General features: G+C 41.5%; 1 protein-coding gene and 1 pseudogene across 1 annotated transcript in view; one reads left to right on the top strand and one right to left on the bottom strand.

Annotated features, from left to right (window-relative positions):
- Nucleotides 1–17,459, top strand: part of LOC126475244 (octopamine receptor beta-2R) — a 785,384-nt gene that overhangs the window by 675,182 nt on the left and 92,743 nt on the right. The gene's annotated exons all lie outside the window — the stretch shown is intronic.
- LOC126475666 (5S ribosomal RNA) lies at nucleotides 12,655–12,772 on the bottom strand (annotated as a pseudogene).

The raw sequence follows: 17,459 nt of genomic DNA, 5'->3' as shown, positions 1-17,459 counted from the left end.
TATGACAGCCCGAGCGCTCTCGTTGTTATCTTACGCAACCTCACTGTATATTCGTACATCAGTCTGGTGATTCGACCTGTTGTGCTGCCATTCAGGAACAGCCTTCTAAGGGGTGTTTTCCAACAGGATAGCTCTCGCGCACGTACGGCTCTTGTAACCCAACATAATCTACAGAGTGTCGACACGTTGCCTTGGCCTGCTAGATGAGCAGACCTGTCGCCAGTTGAGCTCAATGGGACATTATCGGACGATAACCATCCACAAACCGCATTTATCGCCCTTGTATTCACCCACAAAGTGCAACAAGCATGGAACTCCATCCCAAAACTGACAACCGGCACCTGTACGACACAATGCAAGCACTTTTACATACTTGCATTCAACATTCTAGCGGTTACACTGGTTATTAACGAACAGGATTTCACATTTGTAATGGCTTGTATCGCGCTTGCATTAACATGTGATCTTGCAATGTTAAACACTTAAGTATGTTAACTAAACAAATTTATTCCCGACATTTCGATACTCTACATTAATTAGTTTTTGGAGTTGTGATTATTTCCTGTCAGTCTATTTTTCAGTTCCCAATAAAATATGACTTCAGTTTCCAAGTAAGCGACAAGGAGAGGAAAGTTTTCACACTCATTTTTCCGCACTTCAGTAGTGTTAGACTCTGCTCGTACCATGGATATCGTTGCTCATGCGTTTCACGAATGTTGAACGATGATATGGAAACTGATGTTTGTCGGCGATGGGTTTTGCAAGTTCCATCCGATGGTCGGTCTTCTATCAAGATAGATAGTAATATTTCTACGTCGTCAGCAATCTTTATTTCTTTTAAGAATTTGTCATCGGCTGCTTGGTTTATCGTAAATCGTATAACAGATAAATACTCTCCCTTATGTTCCCAAATATTTTACTTCTTTACGGAAAGTTTTTCTGTCTAACTTCCACTGATACAGGCCATATACGTTATAAAATTTAAACCTACATTATTATGTTTTAGGACTGATATTATAACTACGCTAATTTGTTTCCCCCATACAAGATATGCGAAGACTCATTATTACTGAGGACACTTAACATAAAGGACTCTCGCAAACCACTGGAAAAATCTGGAGTGTATAGGATCCCATGCAGCTGTGGTGATGTTTATGTGGGTGCCACTAAAATAACTGTTTCTAAACGTTTGGAAGAGCACAGGGGAAATTATAGAAGACGAGAAACGGAACGATCAGCTGTTGCGGAGCATGCTTTCCAGCCAGGGAACCACAATATTCGTTTCGAGGAGACGCAAGTACTAGCGGCCACAAGCGGATATTACGAAAGGCTCTACAGGGAGCCAATCGAAATCGTTAAACACCCTAATAATTTCAACGGTAAGGAGGAGGGTGTGAAATTAAACGGCATATGGATGCCGGTGTTAAAGAAGATGTGTACCACCCGCCCACTACTGGGTGATGGCAACGGCGATCGACGGCGACGGACAGCGGCCAAATGCACTGACGTTTTCAAAACACGTGACGTCACGCCGCGGCGTGGGAGCGCGCGGACACGGAATTCAGCGGCAGTCAGTAGCGAGCCAGTGGGTGTGTTGGACCTTCCATTTAGCTACGGACCCCCTTGAAGATGTCTCCCGCAGTCGGAGACGAAACGTTGGGAATCGACACAGAATTCGTCAACCGACCACGGCATAACAGCCCGGATAATTATAATGGACATGATATTTCCGGCCGTGAAATTCTACATTTTAATTCTCAAGGCTGTCAGTTCAACTAAGTACCCGGGTGTTAAAATTACGAACAACTTCAGTTGGAAAGACCACGTAGACAATATTGTGGGGAAGGCGAGCCAAAGGTTGCGTTTCATTGGCAGGACACTTAGAAGATGCAACAAGTCCACTAAAGAGACAGCTTACACTATACTCGTTCGTCCTCTGTTAGAATATTGCTGCGCGGTGTGGGATCCTTACCAGGTGGGATTGACGGAGGACATCGAAAGGGTGCAAAAAAGGGCAGCTCGTTTTGTATTATCACGTAGTAGGGGAGAGAGTGTGGCAGATATGATACGCGAATTGGGATGGAAGTCATTACAGCAAAGACGTTTTTCGTCGCGGTGAGATCTATTTACGAAATTTCAGTCACCAACTTTCTCTTCCAAATGCGCAAATATTTTGTTGAGCCCAACCTACATAGGTAGGAATGATCATCAAAATAAAATAAGAGAAATCAGAGCTCGAACAGAAAGGTTTAGGTGTTCGTTTTTCCCGCGTGCTGTTCGGGAGTGGAATGGTAGAGAGATAGTATGATTGTGGCTCGACGAACCCTCTGCCAAGCACTTAAATGTGAATTGCAGAGTAGTCATGTAGATGTAGATGTAGATGTAGATGCAGATGGAGGCGTGTATTCGTCGTCGCCATACTGGCGTATCGCCCGGCGTGATGGTATGGGGTGCCGTCGGTTACACGTTTCGGTCACCTCTTGTTCGCATTGACGGCACTTTCAACAGTGGACGTTACATTTCAGATGTGTTACTACCCGTGTCCCTACACTTCATTCGATCCCTGCGAAACACATTTCAGCAGGATAACGCACAACCACATGTTGCAGGTCCTGTACGGGCCTTTCTGGATACAGAAAGTGTTCGACTGCTTCCCTGGCCAGCACATTCTCTAGATCTCTCACCATCGGAAAATGTCTGGTCAATGGTGGCCGAGCAACTGGCTCGTCACAATACGCCAGTCACTTGATGAACTGTGGTATCGTGTTGAAGCTGCATGGGCAGCTGTACCTGCACGTGCCATCCAAGCTCTGTTTGACTCAATGCCCAGGTGTATCAAGGCCGTTATGACGCCCAGAGGTGGTTGTTCTGGGTACTGATTTCTTAGGATCTATGCACCCAAATTGCGTGAAAATGTTCAGTTCTAGTACAATATATTTGTCCAATGAATACCCATTTATCATCTGCATTTCTTTTTGGTGTAGCAGTTTTGATGGCCAGTAGTGCAGTATTCGAATGGCCGAATTGCCTTCCGCCTGATTTGTATGCAAACTATATAATGTAACATCCTTGCAACTCTAATTTCTTTTCGGTGCAGTCTCTTTCACTACACAAAATGGTTACTACACGAGACCACTAGGGAACATTGCTCCGTATGGGTATCAGTAAAGATGCAAATTAATATCACGATAATGCAAATATCAGGATATACTTTGTTAGAAATGGCACACTCTGTAGTGTTATTACAGTAAATAACATTTCATAAAGCAACTAAAATTTTTGTTGTTGATTGGGATCCAGGACTCCAGCAGCTACTCACAAACTTTCTTGAATATGGTCTAAATTTCAAACATTGAATTGTGTGCTTGTTTAAAATTGAATGATTTTGTGTTGGATGGAAATTCGAACCCAGTACCTAAGCAGACCGTTAACTAAGCACAGTCAGATGTTTGATAGCGAATTTTGTCACCAATCGTGAAATAACTGAAACTGAAACGAAGAGACGAAAAAGCTTTGCTAACGCTCGGATTCGCAACCGGCACCCACTACTGTTTTCATCTAACCATGAACAGACTTTAAATATCGGTTCATTTCATCAATTGCGAGATGTGCGAGTGTTTGAACTGGAAAAAACATGACGAAAAGTTCTGTGCTTACTGGGAGTCGCTGCTGACTACAGATCGCTGTTGACTACAGATGGAGAGATGTTATCTATTGAAATCTTTTTCACTGTCAGCTGGGAGTGTCAGGTGCGATGAAAAGTTCTCCGTCTGACTGGGAGTTGAGACAGGCATCTATCGTTGCTGTTGACAACCCACGAAGAGACGTTAAAAACCATAATTATTATTCACCTTCGTTTTATGTGAGGGTGAACACACCCCAAGTTGAAATGACACGTTGAAAACTTTTGTTCTGGGCCAGGATTCGAATCCAAACACGAAATGATAAAAGAACGTGATTACCGCCGAGAGCTGCTGATAACATTTCCTTATTGAACAATCTTTTCGGTCCGCAGACCAGACAATGGAATTGTATCGTCCTGAAGGGAAGATCTAATTGCGAGTCCCAGTTCAGCATTAATATTTTCAAAATCTCAAGTTCAAATGTAATAAGGAGTAAGTACCCTGTCACTGGTTCTTTAATAAAATAACATTTCTGGTGTTAGGAAGTTTATTAGATACTGAGTTCTCACTTCCCGTGACTTCCTCCTCTTTAATGGTCTAACCTACCCACCGATAGTTAATGTTTTAATGAGCAGTTAGCAGTCTATACTAAGTTCATTAATAAACAACGAATTTTTAAAGTAGGAAGAAGGTAATAACAAATCTTGTGTTTACAGTAAACTTTCAAATTACGTGACGATTCCAACCATGCTACTTAATTCCAAATGTGTGTTTTTTTTTGTTTTTTTTGCTTTTTTGTTTTTTTAATGTCGAACAGTTTGTGACTAGCGTATGCCACGCTCTGTGAACGCAAGATCTATGCTTTAAAATTTCGTTTATGGCTTTGTTACATTTCCTATCATTGCAATCTGTTTCTTCTGGGTTACTTGAAAGAGAGGTGTAATCATTAACCTTTAATTTAATTGTTCCCGCAACATTTAGAACTGAGGTATCGATCGAGTGAGTACTGGATCAGATCGACCTAATTAAGTGTTATGAAACAATTAGTACACAAAATATCCATAAAAGACCTAGTGGATGATGTAGGAGGGTGTTCGCTGCTGGCGCTGTTGTATGCGGAGAGGTCATGACTCAACAAAATAGTAACGAAATACAGAAAGACCTGCAGGATAACGATACTTAGTGCCGGGTTTGACATTTGACCCTCATTATAAACAAATGTAAGGAATTGCACGCAAATAGAAAGGAAGTTCTGTTTTGTATCATTATAATTAGGAAATCATGAGCTGGTCCACTATGTCAGTACAATGCAAAAAATGTTATGTTAAAACACAGAATAAATTTGCACAATACGTAGAAATATGAAGCACACGACATCCATTGTTTAGGTTAGCTGACAATTGCGGCGCCAACAATTGCGTCCTGTCGCGAACTTCACATACAATCATATCCTGTCGTATCATGAAAATGGTGGGCCCGTACGAAGGGATAAATGCAATAGTAGAGAGAATATAAGATATCGTCAATTTAAAAGAAAGCGCTAAAATAAAGAAGTACACATGCAAAATAAAAAAAAACTATGTCATTAGTTCTCAGCCATTAAACAGCGTCGACAAGACACTGCTGAATGATGAAGGCTATATGAAAAAGCCGCTACTATCCATTCAGTTACATGTTGGCCATATTCTGAAGGACTGAAGCGCCAGGTCAGCTTTGGTAGAAGTAACTCCGAATTGTATTTATGATTGAACTAAATGATAGCCAGGGGCTGAAGAGGTACAATACAGGTACTGATATACCAACAATATGCGTTACTTGTAATTTGTAGTCAGGTGTTTGTTGAAACGATATCATTCTCTAGTCACCGTTTATTGAATTATAGCTTTGAACACTTTATTAATTTCCGGGTGGAGAAATAATTACGAATTATTGAATGTTAATTATTCTAAGAAATTTACATGATGTCTGTGATCATAACAAACTGTTAAATCGAGTATAGTGCCGTAAATTTATCGGAGTGCGTAGATAGATTTTTAGTCAGTTCCAACAACTTACTGAACATTGCGCTCTTACTGGGAATATAGGGAATATACTTTAGGGCCCGTTTTAAGTCGTATGCACCTAGACTGAATTTTATCGTTGTTGTGCAGCCAGGCATAAGCCTCCCGACAGGCAGACCGCTACAAGCGAAGCAAGTAATTCTTTGGAGCGTCTCCGCATTGAGCTAAGGTTAAGATGAAAATAAACTTCAGTATCGCCAATCAGGTCGTAACCAAGACGACTACTGCAACATGTCCAACGTGTCTAATATACCGGGTGATCGAAAAGTCAGTATAAACTTGAAAACTGAATAAATGACGGAATAAAGTAGATAGAGAGGTAAAAAATTGACACGCATGCTTGGAATGACACGGGGTTTTATTAGAAACAAAAAAATACAAAAGTTCAAAAAATGTCCGACAGATGGCGCTTCATCTGATCAGAATAGTAATAATTAGCACAACAAAGTAAGACAAACCAAAGATGATGGATTATGTTCTTTACAGGAAATGCTCAATATCTCCACGATCATTCCTCAGCAATAGCTGTAGTCGAGGAATAATGTTGTGAACAGCACTGTAAAGCATGTCCGGAGTTATGGTGAGGCATTGGCGTCGGATGTTGTCTTTCAGTATCTCTAGAGATGACGGTCGATCACGATACACTTGCGACTTACATAATCCCAAAGCCAATACTCGCACGGACTGAGGTCTGGGGACATGGGAGGCCAAGCACGACGAAAGTGGCGGCTGAGCACACGATCATCAAAAAACGACGCGCGCAAGAGATCTTTCACGCGTCTAGCAATATGGGGTGGAGCGCCATCCTGCATAAAAATCGTACGTTCCAGCAGGTGTTTATCAGCCAGGCTGGGGATGATGCGATTCTGTAACATATCGGCGTAGTTCTCATCCCTCACGGTAGCAGTTACAAAACCAGAATCACGTATTTTCTCGAAGAAAAAAGGCCCAAATAACGGTAGATGTGGTAAATCCAACCCATACCGTGACTTTCTTGTCGTGCAATGGAGTTTCCACGACAGTTCTGTGATTTTCGGTAGCCCAAATTCTGCTGTTGTGGGCGTTGACAGACCCTCGGAGCGTGAAATGAGCTTCGTCGGTCCACAACACGTTACTCATCCTGTCTTCTTCCGCCATCTTTTGAAACGCCCACGCCGCAAATGCACTCCGCTTCACTAAATCGCCAGGTAACAGTTCATGATGCCGATGGATATTGTATGGATAGCATCGGAGGGTACGCCTCAGTGCCAACCAAACGGTAGTGTATGGAATGCCGGTGTGACGTGCGACTGCACGAGCGCTGACTTCCCCGTGCATAGACGAACCTTTCTACAGTCTCCATTTCTTCCTGAACTGTCTCAGCAGCATTACGCCTTGTGCTCGGTAGGCCACTACGGCGTTTATCGACTAAACAACCCGTGGCTTCGAACTTCGAAATCATTCTCGCCACAGCTGCATTTGTCAACGGACCTTCACCCGTTCGAATCCCCTTCCTATGGCGATAGGATCGTAACGCTGAACTAGCACATTCCCCATTCTGATAATACAGCTTTACTAAAACCGGCTTTTCAGGTAACGTCAACATGCTGCGACTGCTGGCGCATCTGATTCTCTCTCTCATTACAGCTCCTTTTATACACGATTGTCATGCGCAGTCATTGACGTTTTGCTGTCGAGCGCCATCTGTCGGACATTTTGTGAACTTTGTTTTTCTTTTTTTGTTCTAAGAAAACCCCATGTCATTCGAAACATGTGTGTAAATTTTTACCTCTCTATCTACATTATTCCGTGGTTTATTAAATTTTCAATTTTATACTGACTTTTTGATCGCCCGGTGTATACAGAACTGACAATATGGTACTGAAAAATAAATTGTTTACCTGGGATAAATTATTCGAGTGCATCATTTGTAGAACAGGTGAAGACGAACATTTGTATTCCCTTTCTCGTACGCATAAAATATGTAGAGAATACTGGTGTGTATCGTATAGCAAATATCACAAAAATATCGCATTTCACTAAAAATTTCCTTTGAGGCAACAAAATTTTTAACTGGAGTCATCCTTGATTGATGATGATGGTTTCTGGGGCGCTCAACTTCGTGGTTACCAGCACCCGTACAAATTCCCAATCTTTTCACAGTTCAGTCTTACCATTTTCACAAATGATGAAATGATGAGGATAATACAAACACCCAGTCCCCGGATGAAGCCATCCTTGAATAATTTCATTGTTTATGTTGCGAAGTGTCAAATGTTATGACTAACAGAGGCGCAACTGATATATGAGACAAAAATGAGCGTAATTTTGATGCCGTGCAGTGACCATTGAAAAATAAAGCAAGGAAGACAAAAATGTTTGTTTCAAAAAACGCATTGTTCCGCCCACCTAAATGCATGGGAGCAAAATTTAGGTGTCAAGACGTGAGGAGAAAAGCGGGACACATACACGATAAATAAAATTCGTGATTAGAGCTCCGGACACGAATTCAGGAGCGCTGCAGTTCAAACCCTTGTCCGGCCATCCACTTTAGGTTTCCCGCTGTTTCCTCTCTCCGTTAAAGCAAATTTCTTTAAAAAGAAAACTTCCGATTTCCAGTCTCAAATGTAGATAGTGCTCCGACTCTAATGATCTCATAACACCATAATCCTTCTTCGTCCATTCGGTATTAATGATTCTATTTCTATATCAGGACTTCTGGTGAGTTGTCTGAACTTCTTTCAGCGGTAGGGTACACAACAGAGACGTGGCCAGAGCAGCGCAGATATCGTACAGGCTATGTTCGTTGAATTAACACCTCCCTTTTAGGAAAGAGAATTCCACAGATGAGGTCAGATTAAGTAACTGTGCTGTGCATCTAATAGTTTTGCTCAGAATATTGGGACTGTATTTATTTCACATAATAGCGGATTTGTATTAAAAACAATCCTTCTTATGTCTATCATAGTTATAAAGTGTTTCGTTACTTGAATTATCCAAAAGATATGTGGAATGGAGTTCTCTATATGTAAAGGTTTCTAAGCGCCTAAACCGTTAAGTTAGTTTAAAAAAAAAAATTCAGACCTCAAGATCGAGGGCACTTAAATACGAAATCAGTCACACGTGAAAAAAAGGCAACCCCAAACTACAAAATAAACACTAGTGTTGCCAAAGTCATCACATTTCTCATTTAGACATTAAATGTATAACTTCTCTAATGCACCTGTTTGCGAACAGCTACGATTAATTGTGCTATGTAACACTGTAAAAGATAGTAGCCGCAGACCGCAAAACGCGGACGATGTGTTACCCAGATTTGCATAACGCATAAACTGACACAACGGAATACTCATATGTTGGCGGTAGAACAAAGCATTTCCTAAATTAGATAAATAATTCTTGAAATTGGGACGATACGCGGTTTAATGTGTTAAATGCATTTGCATGCACCGAGGTGCATGCAACCAATTTCTCTTTGTCTCTTGTTCATTCGACCCCGATGTAATTTTCGTCTGTGTAAATTCTGTAAATGTTTGCATTTTTCTCTCGCAAACAGCGATTTTATGAGAAAGTGTATCATCTGCCATTCCTTATGTATAGTAGGCTGCAAATGATTATCTCATTTAGAAGCCGCACTAGGTCGGAGAGGCCACTATCGAAGGGACTCCGGTGTGTAGTGATGACAAAGTCTTGGTTTTTCGAGATTTCTGACGTACTGTGCGAAATATTACGATACGAAAACGTCTGGTCAATGGGTAGAGGATTCTAAAAGAAGCAGAAAGGTTCATATATACATCTGGTCTTTTTTTTATTTTCATACTCACAAAACTTTTTTGTTGTTACATGGCTGCTCCGTTTCTGTCTTTTTCTTTTAAAATTTTCATCTTGGTTCTGCAGGTAGTTTTATTTTCAAATATTGTTTGTTTTGGGCAGTGTTAACTCAAAGATATGGTATTTTGTCTGAGCTTCCATGGTACTATTAAGTAAATAAATCCTTTTAGTATTGAGAACACAATGAAAAGTAGAAGCTTACATTACAGTTGTTATTAGACTAATGTTAAGTATTTACTGAACATTTTCCACCATCAGACATCGATCGGCTATTTCCGAGATGGGCGCTACCAAAATAGAGTGCGTTAGCGATGTCTTCTGGAGAGGGACCAACACTTTCTGCTATGGTACTGTCCACTGTCGAAGCAGAAAAGCAGACATTACTAAGATTAAAGAATAGAATTTTCCCGAAAGTTAGTTCCGATCGGTCGCTAAATGGAAACCACTGTGAAAATCAGAAACATTTTATTTACAAGAGTTAGCTACACTTTCCAGACACTTATCTACATAATTAAAGGCAGATTAACTGGGCGTACGAGTTTTCATTGAACAGTGATTGGAGTGTCATACAGCGAATTGGTAATAGGGCATTTAACGTATTTCTGGAAAACGTTTTATTATAATTTCATCAGAATGTGTTTTTCGTGTAATGGGCCATACCTCACTTTGATCTGAAAACAAAATACCGAATGTTGCTGTTGTGGTCTTCAGTCCATAGATCTGTTTGATACAGTTCTCAATGCCTCTTCATCTCCGAATAACTACTGCAACCTAAATGCTTCTGAATCTGCTTAGTGTATTCATCTGTCTACCTGAACGATTTTTCCCTCCACGCTTTCCTCCAGTAGCCAATTGGTGATTCTTTGATGCCTCAGAATGTATCCTACCAACGGATCCCTTCTTCTATTCAGATTGTGCCACAAATTCCTCTTCTCCCCTATCATGTTCAGTACCTCTTCATTAGTTACGTGATGTACCCATCTAATCTTCAGCATACATATGTAGCAACGCATTTCAAAAACATTTATTCTCTTCCCGTCTAAACTGTTTATCGTAAATGTTTCACTGCCGTGCATGGCTGCGCTCCATACAGATAGTTTCAGAAACGGCTTCCTGACACTGAAGACTATACTCGATGTTAACAAATTTCTCTTCTTCATAAACGGTTTCCTTGCCATCGCCAGTCTACATTTTACATTCTCTTTTCTTCGGCCATAATTCGTTATCTTGCCGCCCCAATAGCAAAACTCACCTACTACTTGAAGTGTCCATTTCCTAATCTAATTCTCTCAGCACCACCTGATTTAATTCAAGTACATTGTATTATCCTCATTTTGCTTTTGGTGATATTCATCTTATATTCCCCTTTCAAGACACTGTCCATTCTGTTCAACTGCTCTTCCAAGACCTCTGCTGTCTCTGACAGCCGACCGCGGTGGCCGTGCGGTTCTGGCGCTGCAGTCCGGAACCGCGGGACTGCTGCGGTCGCAGGTTCGAATCCTGCCTCGGGCATGGGTGTGTGTGATGTCCTTAGGTTAGTTAGGTTTAAGTAGTTCTAAGTTCTAGGGGACTTACGACCTACGATGTTGAGTCCCATAGTGCTCAGAGCCATTTGAACCATTTTTTGTCTCTGACAGAATTACAATGTCATCGGCAAACCTCAAGGTTTTTATTTCTTCTCCATGCATTTTAATTCCTACTCCGAATTTTTCTTTTGTTTCCTTTACTGCTTGCTCAATATACAGATTGAATAACATCGGGAAAAGGCTACAACCCTGTCTCACTCCCTTCCCAACCACTGCTTCCCTTTCATTGCCCTCGACTCTTATAACTGCCATTTGGTTTCTGTAAAAATTGTAAATAGCCTTTCGCTTCCTGTATTTTACCACTGCCACCTTCAGAATTTGAAGAAGACAGTATTCCACGCTACGGTCGCAGGTTCGAATCCTACCTCGGGCATGGATGTGTGTGATGTCCCTAGGTAAGTTAGGTTTAATTAGTTCTAAGTTCTAGGCGACTGATGACCTCAGAAGTTAAGTCGCATAGTGCTCAGAACCATTTGAACCATTTTTTTGAACAGTATTCCACATTGTCAAAATCTTTCTCGAAGTATACAAATGCTATAAACGTAGGTTAGCCTTTCCTTAACCTATCTTCTAAGTTAAGTCGTAGGATCAGTATTGCCTCACGTGTTCCTACATTTCTGCGGAATCCAAGCTGATCTTCCCCGAGATCGGATTCTATCAGTTTTTCCATTCGTCTGGAAAATAATTCGTGTTAGTAATTTGCAACTGTGACTTATTAAACTGATAGTTCGGTAATTTTCACACCTGTCAGCACCTGCTTTCTTTCGAATTGGAATTATTACATTCTCCTTGAAAACTGAGGATATTTCGCCTGTCTCATACATTTTCCTCAAGACTAGGAAGATTTTTGTAATGGATGGCTCTCCGAAGGATTTCGGTAGGTCTAATGGGATGTTGTCTACTCCCAGGGCCTTATTTCGACTTAGGTCTTTCAGTGCTCTGTCAAATCCTTTACGCAAGACCGTATCTCCCATCTCAGTTTCATCTACGTCCTCTTCTACTTCCATAATATTGCCCTCAAGTGCATTGCACTTGTGTAGATCCTCTATATATTCCTTCCACCTTTCTGCTTTAACTTCTTTGCTTAGGACTGCTTTTTCATCCGAACTCTTGATATTAATGGAGGTGGTTCTCTTTTCTCCAAAGGTCTCTTTAATTTTCTTGCAGGCGGCATCTATCTTACCCCCAGTGATACATGCCTTTACAGCCTTACATTTCTCTTCCAGCAATTTCTGCTTAGTCGTTCTGCACTTTCTGTCGATCTCATTTTAAGACGTTTAATTTCTTTTCGCCTGCTTCATTCACTGCTCTTTTATATTTTCTCTTTTCATCAGTTAAATACAGTATCGTTTATGTTACCCGAGGATTTCTACTGTTCTCCGTCCGAACAAGTCTTTGAATGCCCAACGGTACCGACCGGCCCTCTTGTTGTTCACAGTCACTGGATGCAGATATGAAGGGGCATGTGGTCAGCATACCGATCTGCCGGCCGTTTGGCAGTTTACGAGACCGGAGCCGCTACTTCTCAAAAAGTAGCTCCTCAGTTGGCCTCACAAGGGCTCAGTGCACCCCGCTTGCCAACAGCGCTTGGCAGACCGGATGGTCACCCATCCAAGTGCAGGCCCAGCCCGACAGCGCTTTACTTCAGTGATCTGACGGGAACCGGTGTTACCACTGCGGCAAGGCCGTCGACAAGGATTTCTACTAGCCCTCGTCTTTTTACCTATCGGATCCTGTGCTGCCTTCAGTACTTCATCTCTCAGAGCTAACCATTCTTCTTCTACTGTATTCCTTCTCCCTGTTCTCGCCAATCGTTTCCTAATGCTCCCTCTAAACCTCTCTATAACCTCTGGTTCTTTCAGTTTATCCAGATCCCATTCCCATTCCTACCTTTCTGCGGTTTCTTCAGTTTTAATCTACTGTTCATAAACAATAAATTGTGGTCAGAGTCCACATCCACCCCTGGGAATGTCTTACAATTTAAACCTGGTCCCTAAATCTCTTTCTTACCATTATGTATACGATCTCAAACCTTCAGGTATCTCTAGGTCCCTTCAAGCATGCAGCCTCCTTTCATGATTCGTAAACCAACTGCTAGCTATGATTAAGTTATGCTCTGTGGAAAATTCTAGCAGGCGGCTTCTTTTTGATTTCTTACCCCAGTTAGTATTCACCTACCTCTTTTTCCTTCTCTCCCTTTTCCTGCTATCGAATTTCAGTCACCCTTGATTATTAAATTTTCGGCTTCCTTAACTCTCTGAATAATTTCTTTTAACGCATCATACCTTTCTTCAATCTCTTCGTCATCTGTGAAGCTAGTTGGCATATAAACTTGTACTACTGTAGTAGACATGGGCTTCGTGTCTATCTTGGTTCCAATAATGGGTTCACTACGCTGTTCGTAGAAGCTTATCCATGTGCCTGGTTTTTTATTCGTTATTAAATCTTCCCCTGCATTACCCCTATTTGATTTTGTATCTATAACGCTGTATTCATCTGACCAGAAGTCCCGTTCTTCCTGCTACCGAACTTTCTTAATATCAACTGTATGTAACTTTAATCTATCCATTCCCCTTTTTAAATTTTCTAACCCACCTGCCCGATTAAGGAATCTGACATTCCACGCTCCGATCCGTAGAAAGCCAGTTTTGTTCGTCCTGTTAACGACGTCCTCCCGTGTGGTCCGCGCCCGGAGATCCGAATGGGGGACATTTCACCTCCGAAATAGTGTACCGAAGAGGACGCCATCATCACTTAAACATACAGTAAAGCTGCATGCCCTCTGAAAAACTTACAGCTGTAGTTTTCTCTTGCTTTCAGGAGTTCGCAGTACCAGCACAGCAATGCTGTTTTGGTGGTGTTACAAGGGCAGTTCAGTCAGTCATCCAGTCTACTGCCCCTGCAACTACAAAAAAGGCAGTTGCCCCTCTTCAGGAACCATACGTTTGTCTGGCCTCTCAACAGATACCCCTGCGTTGTGCTTGCACCTACCGTACGACTATCTATATCGCTGAGGCAGCAGGCCTCCTGGTTCATGGTCGACCAGGAGGACAGGGGGGGGGGGGAGATATAGGGGGGAAATAGCGAATACTCTGCTCAAAAATCGCAACACGAGGATGTATACTTCGAGAGGGCCAGAAAATACAGGAATATTTGTTGCTGTACAAAATGGTCTGGTAGAGATTCCGAAATCAGATACTGTATTGTAAGTTAGTAATGTTGAAGATTTGGCTGAAGCTTAAGAGACTAGTCAGGAAGAATCAATTCACAAAGAATTGTGATACGGAGGTAGTAAGGAATGAAGAGATACGCTTGAATTTCTCTGGGGCTATAGATGCTGCGATAATGAATAGCTCTGTAGGCAGTTCAGTGAAGAGGAATGGATATCTCTAAAAAGGCTGGTCACAGAAATTGCAGAGAAAAATAAAGGAACAAAGAAGGTAACTGCAAAATAACTATTGGGAACAGGAACAATGCTTCACTTGACCGACGAAAGAAGGAAGTACAAAAATGTTCAGGGATCTTCAGGAATACAGAAACACAAATCACTTAAGAATGGAATAAACCGGAAGGGTAGGGAAGCTAAGGCGAGATGGCCACATGAAAAAGTGAAGAAACCGAATAAGAAACCATCGTCGGAAGCACTGACTCAGGGTACAGAAAATTGAAAACAATCCTCGGCAACATTAAAAGCTAGGGCAGTGGAATTCCACAGCTAAATGCAGAGGAGAGCACGGATAGGTGTAAAGAGTGCATTGAGCCCCTCTTCAGGGGGAAGACTTATCTGATGATGTGACGGTAGAAGGAACAGGAGTTTATAGCGAAGAGATAAGGGATCCAGTATGAAATTTTCACTCTGCAGCGGAGTGTGCGCTGATATGAAACTTCCTGGCAGATTAAAACTGTGTGCCCGACCGAGACTCGAACTCGGGACCCTTGCCTTTCGCGAGCAAGTGCTCTACCAACTGAGCTACCGAAGCACGACTCACGCACGGTACTCACAGTTTTACTTCTGCCAGTACCTCGTCTCCTACCTTCCAAACTTTACAGAAGCTCTCCTTTCTTTCAGGAGTGCTAGTTCTGCAAGGTTCGCAGGAGAGCTTCTGTAAAGTTTGGAAGGTAGGAGACGAGGTACTGGCAGAAGTAAAGCTTTGAGTACGGGGCGTGAGTCATGCTTCAGTAGCTCAGTTCGTAGAGCACTTGCCCGCGAAAGGCATAGGTCCCGAGTTCGAGTCTCGGTCGGGCACACAGTTTTAATCTGCCAGTAAGTTTCAAGGGATCCAGTATTAGAATCAGGATTTAGTAGAGATTTTGAAGACTTTTAATAAAATAGTGTGGAAAGGATAGATAACATTCCATGGGAGATTCTAAATTCACTGGAGGAAATGCCAACAAAACTGTTCATGTTACCGTGTAGAATGAATGAGACTGGCGATATACCATCAGACTTGCGGAAAAAACATAATCCAAGCAATTTCCAAGGTGGAAAGAGCTGAGTAGTGTGAGAATTATCGCACGTCGGCTTAAAAGCTCATGCATCCAAGTTGTTGACATGAATAATTTACAGAAGGACTGAAAAGAAAATTCAGCACTTGTTATATGACGATCACTTGTCTTTAGGAAACGTTCTGACTTTGTGGTTGATAATGGAAGCAAGACTGAAGAAAAATCAAGACGTGCTCATAGGGTCTGCCAACCTGGAAACAGTGTTCTACAATGCAAAATGACGGAAGATGTTCCAAATTCTAAGAAAATTAGGGATAAGCTATAGGAAAAGCCGGATAATATACAATAAGTACAACAACCAGGAGAGAGCAATCAGACTGGAAGATTAAAAAGTGCTTGGATCAAAGAGAGTGTAAGCTAAGAGGGTACTCTTTCGCCCCTACTGTTCAGTCTACATGTCGGAGAAGCAGTGACGAAAATAAAATAAAATTTCAAAAGTGGGATTAAAATTCAAGGTGAAAGAATAGCAAGGTTAAGGTGTCATTGTTGTCCTCAATGAAAGTGAAAAAGAATGATAGGATCTGTTGGATGGAATGATTCAATGAATATAGATTACAGTTTGATAGTAAATCGAAGAAAGACGAAAAGAATGAGAAGTGGAAGGAATGAAAACTGCGAGAAACTAACATTGTAATGGTGATCACGAAGTAGATGACGTTAAGGAATTCTGCTACATAGGCAGCAAAATAACCGATGACGGACAGAGCATGGAGGACATAAAAAGCGGACTAGCACTGGTGAAAGGGTACTCCTGTCCGAGAGAAGTCTACTATTATCAAATATAGGCCTTAATTTCAAGCAGAAGGATGTTCTGAGAGTGTTCGTTTTGAGCACAGCGTTGTACGTTAGTGAGGCATGGACTGAAAATAGGAACAGAAGAGAATCAAAGCCTTTGATATGTAGTGCTACAGGAGAATGTTGAAAGTTCCGTAGATGGATAAGGGAAGAAATAAGGAGGTTCTCCGCTTAATCGACGATGAAAGGGATATATGGAAAACGCTGGCAAGAAGAAGGGACAGAATGATAGGACATTTGCTAAAACATCAAGGAATAACTTTCATGCACAAGAGGAAACTAATGCCATCAATTTCAGACTGAAGAGGGAAAATTACAAAGTTAAGTGTAGATGGTGCCTCTATAGACTGTGTAACAAATGCAACATTTCTAGAAATGAACATTGATTCTCAGTTTAACTGATATGAGCACACAAAGGTACATGCCAACAGAATGTAATCAGCATATTATGCCCTTAGAATCCTATCACCAGTATGTAACACGCAGTGTCTTTTTGTTACATACTATTCATATGTACATTCAATTCTTAGCTATGGCACTCTTTTTAGGAGAACAAATGCACAAAATATGAACACAATTTCCGACTCCAGAAACTAGCCATAATAATCATAACCAAAAATGGTAGTCGAGCTCATTGTAAAGATCTGTTTAAAACACTGGAGATTTTAACTGCTCCGTGTGAATACTTTTATCCGTCAATTGTACTCATCAAAAATAACTTTGGTAATTACTGCACAAACAGTTGTGTCCATGACCGTGGAACAAGAGCTAGACTCAACTTACATCTGCCAAGAAAAAATAAACATAAAACCAAACCAGCATTTTCTACCAAGGAATAAAACTGCACAATAAATTACCAAAAGAGATAAAAAAATTGCAAAAAAACACTTATTTAAAAAGGCAGCTAAAATGTACCTGTTATGCAATACATTTTATTAAGGCAATATTTTTTGAAAGGCCAGTAACAATGACCACCGGCTGTCACGGTGCTCAGGGGAGCTAGGGCAAGGACCCATATGTTTATTCCCCACAACTTCCATTGCCGCAGCCGGCCGGTGTGGCCGTGCGGTTAAAGGCGC

Source organism: Schistocerca serialis, chromosome 4, assembly GCF_023864345.2.
Source record: "Schistocerca serialis cubense isolate TAMUIC-IGC-003099 chromosome 4, iqSchSeri2.2, whole genome shotgun sequence".
Classification (NCBI taxonomy): domain Eukaryota; kingdom Metazoa; phylum Arthropoda; class Insecta; order Orthoptera; family Acrididae; genus Schistocerca; species Schistocerca serialis.
This window is presented reverse-complemented; position numbering and strand designations above follow the sequence as displayed.